The 18,173-nt window shown below is 42.5% G+C and overlaps 1 long non-coding RNA gene across 2 annotated transcripts in view; it reads right to left on the minus strand.

The window, feature by feature from the left end:
* LOC105485328 (uncharacterized) overlaps positions 1 to 18,173 on the minus strand; it is a 174,888-nt gene that overhangs the window by 66,333 nt on the left and 90,382 nt on the right. For both annotated transcript variants that reach the window (XR_011614597.1, XR_003018849.2), the window contains one exon: positions 6,047 to 6,248. This is a non-coding gene — a long non-coding RNA (uncharacterized lncRNA). The remainder of the gene's footprint in view (positions 1 to 6,046; positions 6,249 to 18,173) is intronic.

The raw sequence follows: 18,173 nt of genomic DNA on the forward strand, positions 1-18,173 counted from the left end.
AGTATACAAAAACTTAAATAAGAAATGAAATTTATTGGCTTATGTAAATTGGAAGATACATAAGGTTGGCTCATGGGGTTTGAATTATATTATTGGGGTTCTATGTTTCTCTCCATCTTTTAGCTTTGCTTTTTCTCTGACAGGCTTAGAGTGACAGACTGCCACTGACTATCTTAGTCTTGTATTTACTTTACCATCCATGGTACCAGAGAAGGAAGAGTGTTTCTCTCCATGGTCCCAGCAAAAATCCTGTGGAAGGTGTTGATTGACCTGATTTGGGCCATGTCCTACAATCATGGAGGCCAGAGCCATTGGATATTTCAATTGGCCAGGCTGAGAGCTAGAGAACATCTTTGTAGTGAACAATGAAGAGAGTAAGAAAGAAATCAGATCGTAACTAAACCACATGGCATGTTTACACACAAGAAAGGAGGACTTGGTTGACAGGTGCATGGAGGAGAGCAAGTGAAAAGGCAGATTGAAAACCATAGATGCCTGTCTGTGCTTCGCCATCTACTCTGTTAGTAAGGTTCAATGTGAAGCCCTGTGCTAGGATCCAAAATTAAAGTTAAAACAAGAAAATGAAAGAAATATGGCTTTACAGTGAAACACACACAAAAGAAGAAGAAAAGTTTAGCGACCGTAAACTGGATGTATGAAGGTTGCAGTATGTCGTAGCTAGGAAAAAACAAACAAGCCAACAGGAACAACAGCCCGCAATGCCTACGTTAAAGAAGAAAATATTTAGATGCAGGACACTGTGGGGGAAGCACGGAACTCTTATTTTTCAGCTCACCACAAACAGTAGATGTGGTGGCAGGATCTCCAGGAAAGAGTTAAAATTCAGACAGAACTTACTATTCAGGGAAGAATAGCCAAGATGGCAAAAAGACTGGACACGAAGTCCTAAGAGCGAACGATGGGTGGGTGGCTGAGTAGCCGATTGAGGCTGGAGACCACGGCTTTTGGGTTCTGTGAAGGAAGAATCTGGTACAACTGATCCAAGGTTGGGAATTTTCACCCCGAGTGCTGTGGAAGGACAAGGGGGCAAGAGAATTGAAGGACCCACAGAAGAAAGGTGGGAGTGCTTCTCCCTGGGGTTCATCTGTGGAGGAACTGAAGCCAGGAGGGGAGGACAGGGAGGAAATGAGACAAGGGACTGATGAATGAAGTCCACAGTTCTGGAGTCCTGGGAGGAAGACAGTGGGAGGTAGAGGAACAGGCAGGGCAAACCAGAGATTTTTGTGTTTCAGCTGAATATTCCAAATGTGTAATAATTTTAAGAGTGGCACCAAGGCCAAGAATGCAGTCACGGAAGTGGATTTCTGAAACACAGTCAAGCGAAGACCAAGTTTGTTGGATTCTAATCAAGGAACTTGGATAGAAGGTCTTAACTGGGTGAACTTCCTCTTTGGTGTTAAAATCACAAGACAATGACTGGATTTAGGATGGAAAAACATGACTCAGAAGCTGAAGTCCACAGTGACTTGAGGGCATGTCCAAGAGTTTGGTCGTTGACAATGCAAAGAAAAAGTACATGAGGGTGTAACCTGCGAGCAGCACCTCAAAGGAGAAAGATGAATATGAAGTTCTAACTAGTACTTGAGCAACTGAATTTCTTTTTTATACACTGATAGACTTTTAAAACTTTATTTTCATTTAATATGAACATCATGTAGGATATACATAAAAATTAAAACTAAGAGACACATTGGCTTTGTAAATCTATGTTTTTACATAATGGTTTTGTTAGATTTATTCTTCCATCAGTGAAAACATTTCTTAAACACGAATTCCATTGCCATTTAAACAATTTGTAAGCAAAGTCCGGGTCCGATTACTTTTTGGATATATTTAATGTTTGTCTCCTGAAGTTTGTCTTGGTATACTTTAAGATGTTGATTTGTCTTTCCATGTCTTAAATGCATGATTATATGTATTTTGTTCATTTTTCAATAAGAGATAAAGTCCATCTAGGAAATAAATAAATTTTATAAAAAATTTTTAAAAAGTGAGACAATAGTCATAAGTAGCAAAGGGGTAAGTTTCCCAGAGCCACAAATTTCATGACTTAAAACAATGTCAATTTACTCTCTTACAGTTCTGGAATCCAGAAATTTGAAATGAGTCTTATGGAGTTGAAATCAAGCCCACACCAGAGCTGGGCTTCATCTGGATGCCCTACGAAAGACTCTTTTGCTCACCTCTTCCAATTCCTGGTGATGCTGGCGTTTCTTGCATTGTAGACTTGTCATCCCAAGGTCTTCCTCCTTGGCCCCATTGCCTTCTCCTCTCCTGTGTGGGCATCAACAACTCTCCCTTTCCCTCTCTTTTTTTTTTTTTTTTTTTTTTTTTTGAGACAGATCCCGCTCTGCCACCCAGGCTGGAGAGCAGTGGTGCGATCTCGGCTCACTGCAAGCTCCGCCTCCCGGGTTCACGCCATTCTCCTGCCTCAGCCTCCCGAGTAGCTGGAACTACAGGCGCCCGCCACCAGGCCCGGCTAATTTTTTGTATTTTTAGTAGAGACGGGGTTTCACCGTGTTAGCCAGGATGGTCTCGATCTCCTGACCTTGTGATCCGCCTGCCTCAGCCTCCCAAAGTGCTGGGATTACAGGCTTGAGACACCGCGCCCGACCCCCTTTCCCTCTGTCTTAAAAGGATATGAAAGTGACTGCATTTAGGACCTACCTGGATAATTCAGAATAATCTCCCCATCTCAAGACCCTTAACATAATCACACCTGCAAAGAACTTCTGTTTTCTTTAATCATATGAGTTAACATGTACACATTTCAGAGATGAGAACATGGATATCTCTAGGGCACCATTTTTTCAGCCCGTTGGAAATGGTAGATGTGGAAGAAGAGGAGCTAAAATTCAATCAGACCAGGGGTCTGCAATCTGTAGCCTGCAAGTCACTGTCTGTTTTTGTAAATAAAGTTGTATTGGAGCAAGCCTTTTTTTTTTTTTTTTTTTTTTTTTTTTTGCATATTGTTTATGGCTGCTTTCCTGCCACCTGGAAGAGTTGAGTGGTTGTAACAGTAACCATATGGTCCTCAAAGCTGAAAATGTTTACTATCTGGCCCTTTGCAGAAAAAGTTTGGCCATCCCTGGGTTAGATCAAGAACGTGGCAAATTGTACTAGACAGATTATGAAGTTTTAATTTAAAGTTGAGCAGCAGACCGGTGAGGGCGAGAACTTCAGTGAATGAGAAACCCACAAAATACCATTAGATTTTACAGTTAGACTTTGGTAGTTTTGGGTAGACATATTTTATTGAAATGGTGAAAGTAGAAAATAGATATTAAGAAGAAAATTCTAAGGAAATGGATATTAGCAAAATATTTTGCAATTTGCTTAAGATTTTTAGTTTTATTATACCTTTTATATATATACAACTATGTATTTACCAACTACATATGAGTTGATAAAATGCATATGCTTGGAAATATTTTTCAATAAGTTTGTGTACGGAGTTGAAGGAAAAGCTAGAATGGAAGTATAACAGCATCACAGGGTAAAAATAAAGCCAAAGGTGAGGGAAAATAATACTATTAGTGCTTTATGATTTCTATTGAGAAAATCAATGTTCTATGAATGCATAGCTCATTCCAGAATAATCAATACAAACTATGTCTAACATATGTGCACTTTTGGTTTCTGGGCCAGTAAAGAGATGCAATTGTTGTGTGTGTGTGTGTGTGTGTGTGTGTGTGTGTGTGTGTGTGATGTGGCTCAATTCTGTCTGGCAAGGCTTGGGCATGTCTGTAGACAAGGTGTGGAGGGAGAGGGGCTGAAGGAACAAGGCACGGAAGCAGGCCGTGAGTGAGATGCCATCTCAATGAGAATGCAGGGGGTGGGAGTGGAAGGCTCACGGAGCTCCAGGTAGGAAGAGTCACCCGATAGGAAAGAGGAAGCCTATTTCTCTCCAGGGGCCGGGGAGGAGGAAATGCATGGAGGCACCAGGAAACACTGGTGTGCAGGGGAGAACAGAAAGGGGTTCTGAAGCTACAACAAATGGCATGTGTCTAATTCACAGATGTTAGAAACATGGGGTCTATAAATGGTCCTGAGAAAACTGAGACCCTAGAGGATTTAGTGAGAAATTTTATCAGAAACCCGAAGAGTAGGGTCATCTGCTGGTGGGAGAAAGTCAGGGTGAGGCTGAGGAACTGGCTGTGGAAAATATGTGTAACAGCTGTGGGGGAGGCACACAGGAATTTAACTGGGGGCGACGAAGGCTGTGAGCAGACTGGGGGAAGTGGTGTGAGCACGTGTGTGTGTGTTACAGAGAGAGAGAAAGACAGAGACAGAGCTTCTCTGACGGTGCTCTGCAATATTTGAGTAGGAGCTGTTGGAGTGTGTCGAAGAGGTCATCCTTCAGCACAGGCTTACTACAACAGGTTCGGCCACAGTTGAAGGGCAACAGGGATTTTCACAGATAGGCAATGACTGCTTCCATGTGAGCCAAGTACAAAGGGCAGGTGCCTGAGAAAACAGGAAGCTGTCTGGAAAGGAATCATATCACTCCTTCTTATATCCTCAGTGACTGGAATATTTTCTGGCTGAATAATAAAAAATGACTTTTTTTTTTTTGACAGCTGACAACATTCATCATCACATACTCCCCAGGTGGTGTGACTATTAGCACCTACACTCCTCCCTTACCACGAACCCATAAGAAAGCTGGGTGCAGGGATGGTGAAGGATTTGCCAGAAGAGACAGCTAGTAAGGATTCAGTCCTGGGTCCATGTGACCCTGAATTTATTCCCTGCTGTGAAACTTCCTCTGATAAACAAGCAGAGGCCACATGCAACCGTGGCGGGAGGAGGATGAATGAAGTCGGCCTTGGTTCCATATGATTCCTTGAAGCCTGGAGTTCACAACATTTGTGCAAAGCAGTGCCATTAATATAAGTCTTTCCACATTTTACCGCCTGTTGTAGAGTCTGCTTGTCCTTCTGACAAAGGCAAAACTTTCTGGCAAGCAGAAGCTCCAAGGTGCTACCTCAGGGCTGTCCTGTGGGGATGGGGCTTAGGACAAAGGCAGAACTGGAGAACACAGGCAGAGGAAAGAATTAGGAAACCCAAAACAGTTCAGACAAAGACTCAGTGCACAGTGGGCTGGGCAGAAACGCGAGACACTCACAGATGCTGAGGAAGGGGGTCTGGGACCAGAGAAACCAGCCAATGTTGGGGTGTGGTGTGAACAAGAGGCATATCAAAAATCCCAAAGGCCCTGATCCCCAGAACCAGGCCTTTTTTATGGGGCTTCGTTTTATCATGGGAGTGGAAGAGGGGCTATGAAGTTGACAAAGTCAATTTGGACAATACTAACTGTAATTTATCTTATGTGCGGTGTCCCCAGTTGTCTGCCTGTGCTGTAATCCACTCTTCCTGTGGGTCATTTATAACTCATGACTATTTCTCCTACTGTAACCCACACCCGTGTCTGAATGGTGGTCTCATGCCACCCATCTCTTCTCCCCGCTGTGCTTTGCTCTCAAAGCTTGTTATCTATTGTTTTGACAAAAATGCTCCACGGTTGCATGATAATTTCCCTTTGTGATGAAGTGCAATTGATTGGTGACAGTGATTGTTCATGCTCCTCAGGGCTCGATTAGGAAAGGCCCATAGCTTTTGCAGCAAGTTGAGTTTTCCAGATGTGTAATTTCCTCCCAAATAGGACCTTTCCCAGTTGGTCCAAAACATCGATATCACACAGCTCAGGCTGAGCAACGCAGCCTTCCCCAGCCTCTCGCCTTCAGTTCTGACAATAAATACGTGGCACAGTAGCCCTAGGGTCCTGCGCCTCTGTCCACTGCACCTCTCACCCCAACTTTGGCTGGTCCCCACTTTTAGAATTAGTCCACTTTTGATCCAGGAGAATCTGGAGACGATTCAGTAAAGCCGTTTTATTTTTTGTGGATTCCACTTATGCATGCTGTTCCTGTTCCCTATGGCCATTGAAAATTGCAAGCCTGCTACACTTCGAAGGAAAAGGTGGTGGAACAAACCAATTAGTATCCCCCTCATAATCACTCACCTATGAGCAGGCTGCTGACTGTCTGAAGTGTACGACAAGCACAGACTTCAGAGTCCCGAGCTGGAGAAGTGGTATCCAAATCACAAATCAATCCACTGAGAGGCTTTTCAAGCGAATAAAAAAGGCAATCAGCACCCGGACGCCAGGGTTGTTTTCTTCTTCATGTCTGCCTGTTCCCCCTTTCAGGTGTACCCCAGTGTTTCTACAAACAAAAATAATAAGGACACTCAGGGCCTTCAAACAAAGCAAAATGCGATCCCTTTGTGACTGGTGCATCAATAAATGAATGGTGCTCCCTAGACCCTGGAAGAGAGATATCAGATGTGCTTGGGGATCTTAATACCATTATTGGGGACTAGACCAGTTGAGGAATGTGCTTTTCCTGTAACACCTGGAGCAACAAAAGCCAAGAGAGAGCAGGAGAAAAAAAAAATGTTTTTTTTTTAGGTCTGCTTTGAAATTCATTTTTCCTCCTTAGTAGGGACCTGCCAATCAAACTCCTGAAGTAAGAAAAAGGTCATTCTTACAAAAAAACAACCAAGGGAAGACTTTCCCTTACCTTTGGCATATACAAACACTGGGAGGGAAAATAATACTATTGGTGCTTTATGATTTCTATTGAGAAAATCAATGTTCTATGAATGCATAGCTCATTCCAGAATAATCAGTACAAACCATGTCTAACATATGTGCACTTTTGGTTTCTGGGTGGGTAAAGAGATGCAATTTTGTTTTTAACTGAAATTTTACTGAAACTCTGCTCTGAAAAGTTCTTTTTTCAGACATAGCGGGAGAAAGGGCTTCATTCCATTCCTTTTGTCTATAAGGAAAAACTCTTATTTCCTTTCCTTAGTCCCTTGTCCCTAATCCTTCTTCTCTCCCTTTCCTTTTTATAAGGAAGTTATAGAATTTTATAAAAATGCTGTATGTTTTAGAAAATCATGAAATATTAAAGTTGGAAGTGATTTTTAGACACCACCAAGCCAAGCTCCCTCCTTTTATAGACAAGAAAATTGAGGCTCAGATATGTTGAAACTTATCCAAATTCTACACCTAGTTAGCAGCAAAGCCAGAAACAAAATACAGGTCTCTTCCCTTCCAGCGTAGTGCTCTATCTCCTAGGCTAGGGATTTCCAAAATTGCCTGATTATCCAAATTACTCTGGGCCCTTGTGAATGATACAAATCCCAGGTCTTCTCTGGAGATCCTGTGTCCATCGTGATCATCTTTCCAGGTGATTCTCAGGGCCAAGCATTATTTGGGAAACACTTCATGAAAACATGTTGCTCTACCTTTTTCTCTCAAAGGGGGATTCTCTTTCACCATCTGTAGTGGCTGCTGCCTTGGACAGAAAGGCAGGGGGTGGAGGTGGGAAGAGCCAGGCTTGTTCTGACTTCTGGCAGCCTCCTCCAGGGCAGTGAAGCAGGAAATGGAGAGTAACTTTCATGCGTGACCACGGCAGACCTCAGCCACTTTTACCTGGTCCAAATTCCCAAACTCTTATTGTCCCTTTAGGTGGAACTCATATGTTGCCTATTATTGGGTTAGTTTTCCATTCATATTTGCATTTCTTGGCCACTTTAATAAATTGTAAGATTACTAAGAAGAGAAAGAATGTCTAGCTCATCCTTACTTACCTCTGAGTATGTAACGATACACCTTGTTAATTATTTGAATTAAGCTCCATTTTTACCTCCAATTTATAAGACAGAAGACAGGACAGTACATGCCTCTTCTCCTGGCATGATCACCCAAAAGCAATTAGGAGGATTTTTTTTAAAAATGCACATTCAATTCCTATAGAAAGTAGTAATACCTGGAAAATCAATAATACCTGAGAAAAGACTGCCAAATACAGTGAAGGTCAAATAGGAGTGTTGGAAGATATATATAGGGAATGCCTGTAGCTGCAAATTTCAGACTCAGACAGGAGAACACTATTCTTTCAAAGTAACCCTCACATCACACACTCTCATTTATAGCCACGGGAAAGGGCTGATGCTGATGGCAGGAGTTGTTTCAGTTCTGGTTGGCTATAAAGAAGAGCGAGGCAGGGCCGTGTGCGGTGGCTCACGCCTGTAATACCAGCACTTTGGGAGGCTGAGGCAGACGGATCATTTGAGTTCAGGAGTTCAAGACCAGCTTGGCGAACATGGTGAAACCCTGTCTCTCCTAAAAATACAAAAATTAGCCGAGCATGGTGGTACACTCCTGTACTCCCAGCTACTCAGGAGGCCGAGGCAAGAGAATGGCTTGAACCCAGGAGGTGGAGGTTGCATGAGCCAAGATCTTGCCAGTGCTCTCCAGCCTGGGCAACAGCGAAAGACTCCATCTCAAAAGAGAAAAACAAGAAATGAGGAGCAAGGCAGAAGGCTGAGTGGGGAGTTGGAGATGCGTGCCAGGGGAGAAGAGACTCTCTGTATTGTGGGCAGCCCTTTAGCTGCTGCCTCTGACAAATGAGAACATGTAGAGGCTAATAACTAAATTATACATACAATTCTCTCTTGTAAGGAGAATTTCTCCTAGCCTGAACTCACCTGGTTCAAAAACGAAAAATGAGGAGGAGGAGGAGGAAAAGGGGAGAAGGAGGAGGTACTGCTCTATACAATTAAAAGAAAAAAGAATGAAGCAAACGAACACCCACTGGAAAACAATACAAGCGAATTAAAAGAAAAATAAAAGAATGACTATATACAGCCACACACACATTAAGAAATCTTACCATGACACTGCTTCTATTTATAAAAAAGGTCCACATAATTAATAAAAAAAAAGTACAGGGAAATGTGTCAGGAAAACAGGGAAAGCTGAAACCTAAGCTAGCAGAGATCAGGAAATAAGTGAAAAATTTAAAACACTGTCTCAGAAATGAAGGCCACATTAGAGGTAGCAAAATAGAGAATAGACACTTACACATACCTAATAAAGGCCATGGAAAATACTATTTAAAAAGTAATAAAAATGAAATGAACAAAGAACTGAAAAGGACAACAGAGGAAATAATAGGTAATGATAGATAATGAAAGACTGATAAAGAAAATCCAACACATAAATAATTGGTACCCTTGTCCCAAAAGAACAGGCTCCATAAACTTTCTATAATTTGTCTAAGAAGTGATGTACTATGTCTTAGAAGCAAAAAGACAAAGAACTGTCATCAATAGGACATACCCTGATAACAATACTGGATTTCAAATATCAACAAAGGAAGGAGATTGAATGCAAAATAAAAATTTTTAATTTCAAAATGTGAGAATCACATTATTATTGTAAGATCAATGAAAAACTATATTTGGGTCTGCATTGTCACAAAGACAGTAAACTTCCAATGTTTCAGAATTTGCCATATCCTGAACCAAGAAAATATTAAAGAATTATGAGGTGGCTACTTCCTAGGCCTTTACTCTATAGATGATAAAAATACAAGCTCGCTCCAGTGGAAAACTGGAGCTGGGACAAGTGCTAGAGCCAACAGTTGTTAGTCATGTTATGTTCAAATATCTGAAATCCTAAGGTGCCTCACTAGTGGACTTACTCAGAGAAAGCAATGTTTTGTACCCATAATGTGAAAAAAATGTATTTTGAAAAGGACAAAATAAAAAAACCCACCCACTTAAAATTTTAAAGGTGTTTCTTAAACAGCTATCGATAACAGAAGTTGTCACACTGTATGGGCTCTTGAAAATAGTGATAAATGGCCGGGCACGGTGGCTCAAGCCTGTAATCCCAGCACTTTGGGAGGCCGAGACGGGCGGATCATGAGGTCAGGAGATCGAGACCATCCTGGCTAACACGGTGAAACCCCGTCTCTACTAAAAAATACAAAAAACTAGCCGGGCGCGGTGGCGGGCGCCTGTAGTCCCAGCTACTCGAGAGGCTGAGGCAGGAGAATGGCGTGAACCCGGGAGGCGGAGCTTGCAGTGAGCTGAGATCCGGCCATTGCACTCCAGCCTGGGCGGCAGAGCGAGACTCCGTCTCAAAAAAAAAAAAAAAAAGGAGACATGGTATTGCTAAAATGGTTTTCAGGAAAAAAGTCCTGCCTTCGGTATTTTCTTCTTTCTTTGCCACAAAGAAAGAATAAAAATAAATGAGGTAAGAACTGAACTCAAGAAGTTAGAAAAGGAGGGAAAAGGCCAAAGAAAAGGATTTCTAAAGATAAAAATTCAGTTAAACTTGTGTTTTATATTAGCGCCTTTATTTCTGCCTCTCCTCTGAATGTCACTACATTTATAATGAAATTCACACACATGCATATGTGCATGTGCACGTGCACACCTACACACCCACACACACACACACACACACACACACCCTAAACAAGCAAAAAGAACCAAAGCGGAGGCAACAGAAATTAAGAGATGCAACCACAAATGCTGCAGCCAGACTGAGTGGTGAATGACGTTTCAGCCTGGAAGAAAGCTGCAACCTCACCCAGCAGGGACAAAGCCGGCACTCACTTTTCACCATAGTTCCTTTTGTACTATTTAGATATTGCTCCATGTGCATGTATTATTTTTAAAAAATAAACAGTTAAAAAAAGTGCTTCCTGCCTACATTTAATATTATAGGTTATGATTCTATGTCTTGAAAATTAAACCCCACATCAGGAAGAAAGGAACACTAGAGGAATGAGATTGTGGCTTTTAGCTCATTTCGGTCTCCTTCTTTTCCTAAATGTCTCAATCCTTTCTCAGGAGACAAAACAGATCCCCTGGAGGGTAATAGTTCTGAGGTCCCAAATCTATCCCTGAAAGAGCAAGAGACAATTCTGGAGTGAAACTCAGCTACAGTCCTTACAAACTATGTGATCCCAAGCAACACACTTAGTCTTGATTTTTTTCATCTATAAAACTGGGGAAAAAGCCACTTTACAAGTAGTTATAGGAGCTAAGTGAGTCAATGAACATAAAGAATCTGGCACAGTAAGAGCACTTAACTAACAGCTGCTTCTTTCTCACTCCCTAAACTCCTCTCCTTCATTCTAAGCAAATCTCCCCACCTGTTGACACCGCCAGATCACCAGAAGTGGTGAGGCCAGCTTTCATAAATCTGTGAGGCTGATCCATACCCCAAAAGAATAAAATGTAAGAAGCTGAGATCAGCAATATGAGAATGAATTTTTCCATATCCTGGTTCCACTTATTACATTATTAGAAACAAAAAAGTGAAGAAAAAATAAAGTATAAATTTTAAATAGATGTGTTACCTGAGGTCAGTCTGAGCTAGGGAATATAACTCAGGAATATGGGTTAAAGCAACATCATCTGTAGGGCCAACACCAAGACTGCTGGGTTCCCAGCTCCTGGAATGTTGGTGTCCCCAGGACTCTGCACACAGCCCTCTTATCTTAAGCTACATACGAATGCACACAGGTCCTGTTTCAATCACCTATTTGCTGATGACTTTTAAAGCTTCATCTCCACCCAGATGTCTCTTCTAAGTTCCAGGCCAATACACAATGTTGCCTTCCAGTCGTCGCCAACTTGACCCATCAAACTTGACATGCCCCACACTGAACTCATGACTGCCCCATGTTGGCCCTAGGCAGGTAAGCCTGCTCCTTCTCTGTCCCTTGTCTCACCACACAGAATAGCCAATGACGAAAGGGCCGAGCCAATGACCAAAGGGCTAGATTCTGCCTTTTCCTATAACCGTCACAAGAGGCAGACACCTGTCCATTCTATTTCACAAATACACTGAAAGTCTGACACCTCCTGTCCTTCCTAATAGCCACTTTTCCAGTTCAAATCATCTCATTTCCTTCCAGGAGTTATATAACATTAGTTTCCTAACAGTATCATCGTGGGGCCCCACCCAAGTCACCATTCATACCAACACCACATCGATCCTTCTGGAACTCAGAAAAAGTCAACTCACTCTTGAACTAACCTATTTTCCATGCCTCCTTATCACTTATAAACTAAAATCTAAAATTCATTGTACAGCACACAAACTCCTGCTCACTTTTAGCCTTGCATCCCATGACCTAGCCACTATATTTGTTAGTTTGTCAAATGCCACAAGCAATTGATAATTACAAAATCAACAAGTTGTTTATTTGCTTTAGTCTTTACATCTGCCATTCTTCCCTCTTAAAAAGTGCTTTTTTCTCTTACCTTTCCAGAGAAATACTAAAACCCAATTTCTGGATGCCTCCATGGTGAGACCTTCCCTCAAATGTCCTACTTAACAAACACACAGGCACTTCTTCTCTCTACAGAACTTGCTATAAAAGGGCTTGCCACGTGATTACAACTGGTACAACTCATGTCATTTTCTCTCATGATGAGCCGTTTAAGAGAAGGAATTTGTATTCGCTAATACCCAGTTCCATGATTAGCACATTGTTGGAACCTAATGGAAGTTCCCTGAATGAGGAAAGATTCTTCTTTGCGTTCTCAAAAGCTCTCAGAACCTTTCCATATGCCCCCAGCTAACTGGTACTGTCCTTTCCTTCAAAATGCCATGACATCTCTAAATTTGCTACCAATATTTACTGCTGTTAAGGGCATGAATACGGGACATCAAAACTGGTATATCAAGATTAATTTGGACACAGTTGAATTTGCCACCTTTCAACCAATGAAGCTTCCAGCCCTGCCATTGTGCGTGTGTGTGTGTGTGTGTGTGTGTGTGTGTGTGCACGTAGCATTCACAAACAATGGAGAGGCTTAACATCTTGGGATTTATCAGATTCATCCATCCTGTTTGATACCTTCCCCAACATTTATTATTGGACAATATTTCTTACATTCTCTGTTTTTTCTATTTCCAGTGCCACTCCTATTTGCTCCTTTATTTCAAAAGCTTTCAAAGTGATCTTTTTGCCTAAAGTCTATTATGCGACTGATCCAGGAAAAATATACTGAAAGTTTGCTTTCATCGAGTCATTCCTTAATTCTCAACTTAAACATTTCTGTGTTCCTGCAATTAGGTTTACATTCCTCATCTGACATTAAAAATCCTGGGAACTATATAGCTTGGCTTCAGATTTATAAACCCAACATTGTCCAACATAAACCCTCTGTGAAACCTTTCTATTTTTGAATTAGTCTTATACTTTCCAACGAGAACCATATTCCTATCTGTGCTCATGCTGTTTCTCACCAAAATACCTCACTGCTGCTTTTTTTTTTTTTTTTTCCTCCACACAAATCCTACTTATTCTTCAAGGACGAACACAAATTCTATATTCCCCATAAGGTGTCCCTGAGTATTCCAGATCACATTGAGCCTGCTCTTCGCTGAATTTCTTTATCACACTTTAGCACATACACTGTATTTCATCACTTCCTATGTATGGTTCTTGTATTAGTTTGTTTTCATGCTGCTGATAAAGATATACCCAAGACTGGACACTTACAAAAGAAAGAGGTTTAATGGACTTACAGCTCCATGTGGCTGGGGAGTCCTCACAGTCATGGTGGAAGGTGAAAGGCACATCTCACGTGGCGGCAGGCAAGAGAAGAGGGCTTATGCAGGGAAACTCCCCTTTTCGAAACCATCAGATATCGTGAGACTTACCTGCTATCACAAGAACAGCATGGAAAAGATCTGCCCCCATGATTCAGTCATTACCTACCAGGTCCCTCCCACAACATGTGGGAATTCAAGATGAGATTTGGGTGGGGACACAGCCAAACCATATCATTTCTGGTGTGCATCTTAGGGCTCACTGAGAGAGAGAGAGAGAGAGAGAGAGAGTGTCTGTGTGTGTGTCTGTGTGTGTGTGGTAATAAATTGATCAGGAAAAAAAAATCAACTGGAGCTCTGTTTCCTTCTCTGACTCTAGCATGCTCCCTTTAAATCTAAAAATCTGAATCTTTACCACATGAGTAGGAGCCCCAGGAGTAATTAATTCTCAGCTTGTTGGGTAATTGATCCTCAGGAAGTGGCTTAGCTAATGTACATTTCGAAAATTTCGTTGAAATGGGTATCGTGCATACACAGAAAGTTTTGTGCAGACTTAGCTTCCTATTCTTTGACATTTTCTTTGACATCTTTGGGGAATGATTGGGGCCCCCACCTTCACCTTCAACACACATAAATTATTTTATGTTGAGAGATGTTTCATTGGAAGAAAATTGTTCAAGGGACAAGGCACGCACTTGAAATTTTTACATTTAATCATGAAAATGGACACAGATCCCTTCATGGTTATCCCGTAGCCATAGTGTTTCAGTTTAGATGGGAAAGATTTCCAGGTCCAGGAAGAGGTTCAGTTCAGAGGGGTGGGGAGAGGTGAGGATGTGTAAGTCTGACTTTCATGAGAAATGAAGACAAGCTCACAAGCAAAATGGACACGGGTGATAACAGTTGCATGATACATCAGAAAGAGATGGCCTTAGCACCATGTCTTGGCACTACCCAGCATACCCACTGGAAACCCTGCCTCGCATAAGCCTCTACACATAGCTCTGTCAGCTCGCCAGGTACATCCACTCATTCCCAGACTTCTGGGATGCTTTCTTTGGGCAATTTCTGACCACAATTGCCTAATTTCCAAGGGTATTCCTGATGGTAAATACAGCCTGGATCCTTAGGTATTAACTCAATTCTTCTAGTTCTAGAACTCTTATCTACTTGACATTATCAGGAATATTAATGGGTACACATACAATTCAGCAAATAACTAGTTTTTTTTTTTTTTTTTTTTTGAGAGGGAGTCTTGCTCTGTCGCCCAGGCTGGAGTGCAGTGGCGCTATCTTGGCTCACTGCAAGCTCTGCCTCCCGGGTTCAAGCCATTCTCCTGCCTCAGCCTCCTGAGTAGCTGGGACTACAGGTGCCTGCCACCACGCCTGGCTAATTTTTTTTTTTTTTTTGTATTTTTAGTAGAGACGGGGTTTCACCGTGGTCTCCATCTACTGACCTTGTGATCCACCCGCCTCAGCCTCCCAAAGTGCTGGAATTACAGGCGTGAGCCACCGTGCCTGGCCAGTAAATACTAGTTTCTGCATGTCTAGATATTAATGCTAAGATAAAAAGCTAAATAATTTGTATTTCAACTTTCGTTGAATATTCTGTAATTCTCATTCTTGAGTCATATGGTTTTTATCTATTTTTAAGTGACATGGAAAAGAAAAAATATATATAGCACAGTGCTCAGGAGTTCAAGCTGCAGGTTAAAACCTGGGATGCTCCAGTTACCTAGCTCCGTGACCTTGGGTGAATTATTTAGTGACTCTGTGCTTTTGTACTTCCCCTGTGAAATAGGGCGGATATTGGTGCTTGCCTATGAAGGCTGTGTCAGGATGATTAAGGAAGATAACACATGTGAGATGGTACCTAGAACAGTACTGGTTAAGTATCATTATCATATTCTTATTATAGATCTGCTAAACACCTTCCAATTCACCTTGGAGTTCAAGGTCTCATAAGTACAAGGAATATTATACTTAGGAAATAATTCTTTTAACCACCTTGAATAACTCACTGACAATTTTTGCCTTCTATTATCTTTCTTGTTTAATATCTGAATTACTGGGAGAAGCAGGGTAGCTCAACTGGCCTCTAGAATCAGCTGACCCACATTCCATTTCAGGCCTGTCACTCAACAGCTCCATGAACTTCAGCAAGAAACTGACTTTTCCCAAGCCTTCTTTTCTCTTTGTGTTAAAAAATATAGTATTAATTGTCATAGATAATGTACATCAAAGAGTTCAATAATAACATGTAACAAGCTCTCAGGGATCAAAATAAATGATGGGAAAAATAATAGAAGTCAGGACTGTGGGTGTGTTGATGGGCAGATATTGGCAGGGAGGGACAGATGGCGGCTCGTTAGACTCCGGGTTTATCTCCATCTGCGGTTTGGCCACATAAATATGTATATTTATAAAAATCCATCCAGGTGTACGCTTAAAACTTGCATTCTTTACCACATCAACGCTATTCTTCAATAACAGAGCTCACAGACGCAAACAAAATATCTCAGAAGATCACACAGGCCTTATACTGTTTTTGAATAAATAAATATTTTCGGTTTTCTTACTACTGAATATAGACAAGCCGACCATCAGAAACTTAGACTATACCACATTTACATATAGTAAAGAGGAAATTTGGCCATCATTCATTTAAATTAATTAACATAGGAGCCAGGGAGGGGCTAGAATTTGAAAGACTGTTCCCATGTAGATTAAACATGGTGACTCGAGTCCTAGTGTTGGAGACACACCCACGCCCAGGTGGGCAGAGTAACTGGCAGGCTTTCTGCTTCTTGACGCTCCCCCCAGGGGCATCATTACTTCAGGACTACAGAACTTGGCCCCCAGCTTTCCCGGCAGCCGCCTAGCCGCAGAGGAGCCCCGGTGCCAGGCTACCGCCTAGCCGCAGAGGAGCCCCGGTGCCAGGCTACCACCTAGCCGCAGAGGAGACCCTGGTGCCAGAGGTTATCACACTTCCAAACAGACAAAACTCTTGGTCTCAAAACAGGCCCCGAGGGATATGAGCATCCTGCATGGAGGTTCATATACCCTGGGTGTCCAGGATGGCACACTGATGAAACTCTCCTGCAGGCAGAAACCAGAGAGAATCCTTTTGGAGATCAAAAGAGAAAAAAGTGAGTTCATTGCCTCCCACTCCACACCCTGCAGCAGAACTTAACTAGGATTTGGAGACTGCTGCATGAACGGGCCCTGCATCTCAGCTCAGCTTCCCCCAACAGTCCATCATCACAGACACTCAGGGGCCACTGGAGGCAGGGGTGCAAAGGAACAACAATAATCAGTCTTTTCTGAGTACTGCCTACCTGCCAGGCTCTGAGCTAAGGATTTACCTGTGTGGTCCTTTGAATTCTCACCCCAACACTACATGTCAGGTGGCATTATCTTTATATCACAGAGAAGGGGTAGAAGGGGTAGAAGCCTAGAAAGGCTACAGAAAACCAAGCCAGGATTGGAACCCAGGTCAGTCTGATCCCAAGATCTGGATTTTTCATCCTTAGAAAAAAATTTACTTTGGGGAGCTTCCTAAATGTACAAATAAAAGGATGATAAATAGAGGGTCTTTGAAACTCTCATGTGTAAATGAATGTGTATGGTTTTCTGAAGAAGTAGAAACAATTGCAATATTAACTTACAATGATATAACTGTCATCAATTTGCATAGAGCATGTATCTTCTTGGTTGAATTCAACAAGATAATGTAGAAGAATAAATGATATTTCCAAAAAATTTCTGGGCTTAATAAGTTGCTACATGCCTTAGGTCGAGTTAGCAGCAAACATCCTGTGAAAGGGATGGAGGGGGTCTCCTCTGGAGTGCTCCCCAAGAGTCAGCACAGAGGGCAGCTGAGTGATGGAGTCCCAGAGGACCCTCATCCTGTCCCACGGGGCCTCTGAGCTGAGTGATGGAGCACGGTGGACCCTCAGCCTGTCACAGAGGATTCTGAGCTGAGTGATGGAGCACAGTGGACCCTTAACCTATCCCACGGGGTCTCTGAGCTGAGTGATGGAGCAGAGTGAACCCTCAGACTGTCCCACGGGGTCTCTGAGCTGAGTGATGGAGCACAGTGGACCCTCAGACTGTCCCACGAGGGCTTTGAGCTGAGTGGTAAAGCACAGTGGATCCTCAGCGTGTCCCAGAGGGCTCTGAGCTGAGTGGTAAAGCACAGTGGACTCTCAGCCTATGCCACAGGGGCTCAGAGCTGAGTAACAGAGTGCAGTGGATTCTCAGCTTTTCCCATGGGGCTCTGGGGTGAGATGACCCTTCAGAGTTGTCACCAACTGAGGCAAAGGGGCTGGACTCTATACACTCCTGCCATCAGACAGTCGCTGGCTAGGGTCTGCACACAGGAATGGGGCATAAGCTTGCACTAGGCAGCTCCCTTTCTCAGGGAAATACCTGGGCATAATTTTCTAGAACTACCATAGGAAACTGCCACAAACTTCATGACATCCTGGTCCAAAAGATATGTCTACATCCTCAACCCTGGAAACTCTGCCCTGATTTGAAAGAAGAGTCCTATGGATGTAATTAGGAATCTTGAGATGAGATTGTCCTGTATTATCTGGGTGGGCACTAAATCCAATAAGAAGTGTCCTTATGAGAGACACATGGAGGAGAAACATGGAGTAAAGAGGCTGTGAAGGCAGAAGTAGAGAGTGGAGTGAAAGCCACAAATCAAG

This window comes from Macaca nemestrina, chromosome 16 (assembly GCF_043159975.1).
Source record: "Macaca nemestrina isolate mMacNem1 chromosome 16, mMacNem.hap1, whole genome shotgun sequence".
NCBI lineage: Eukaryota > Metazoa > Chordata > Mammalia > Primates > Cercopithecidae > Macaca > Macaca nemestrina.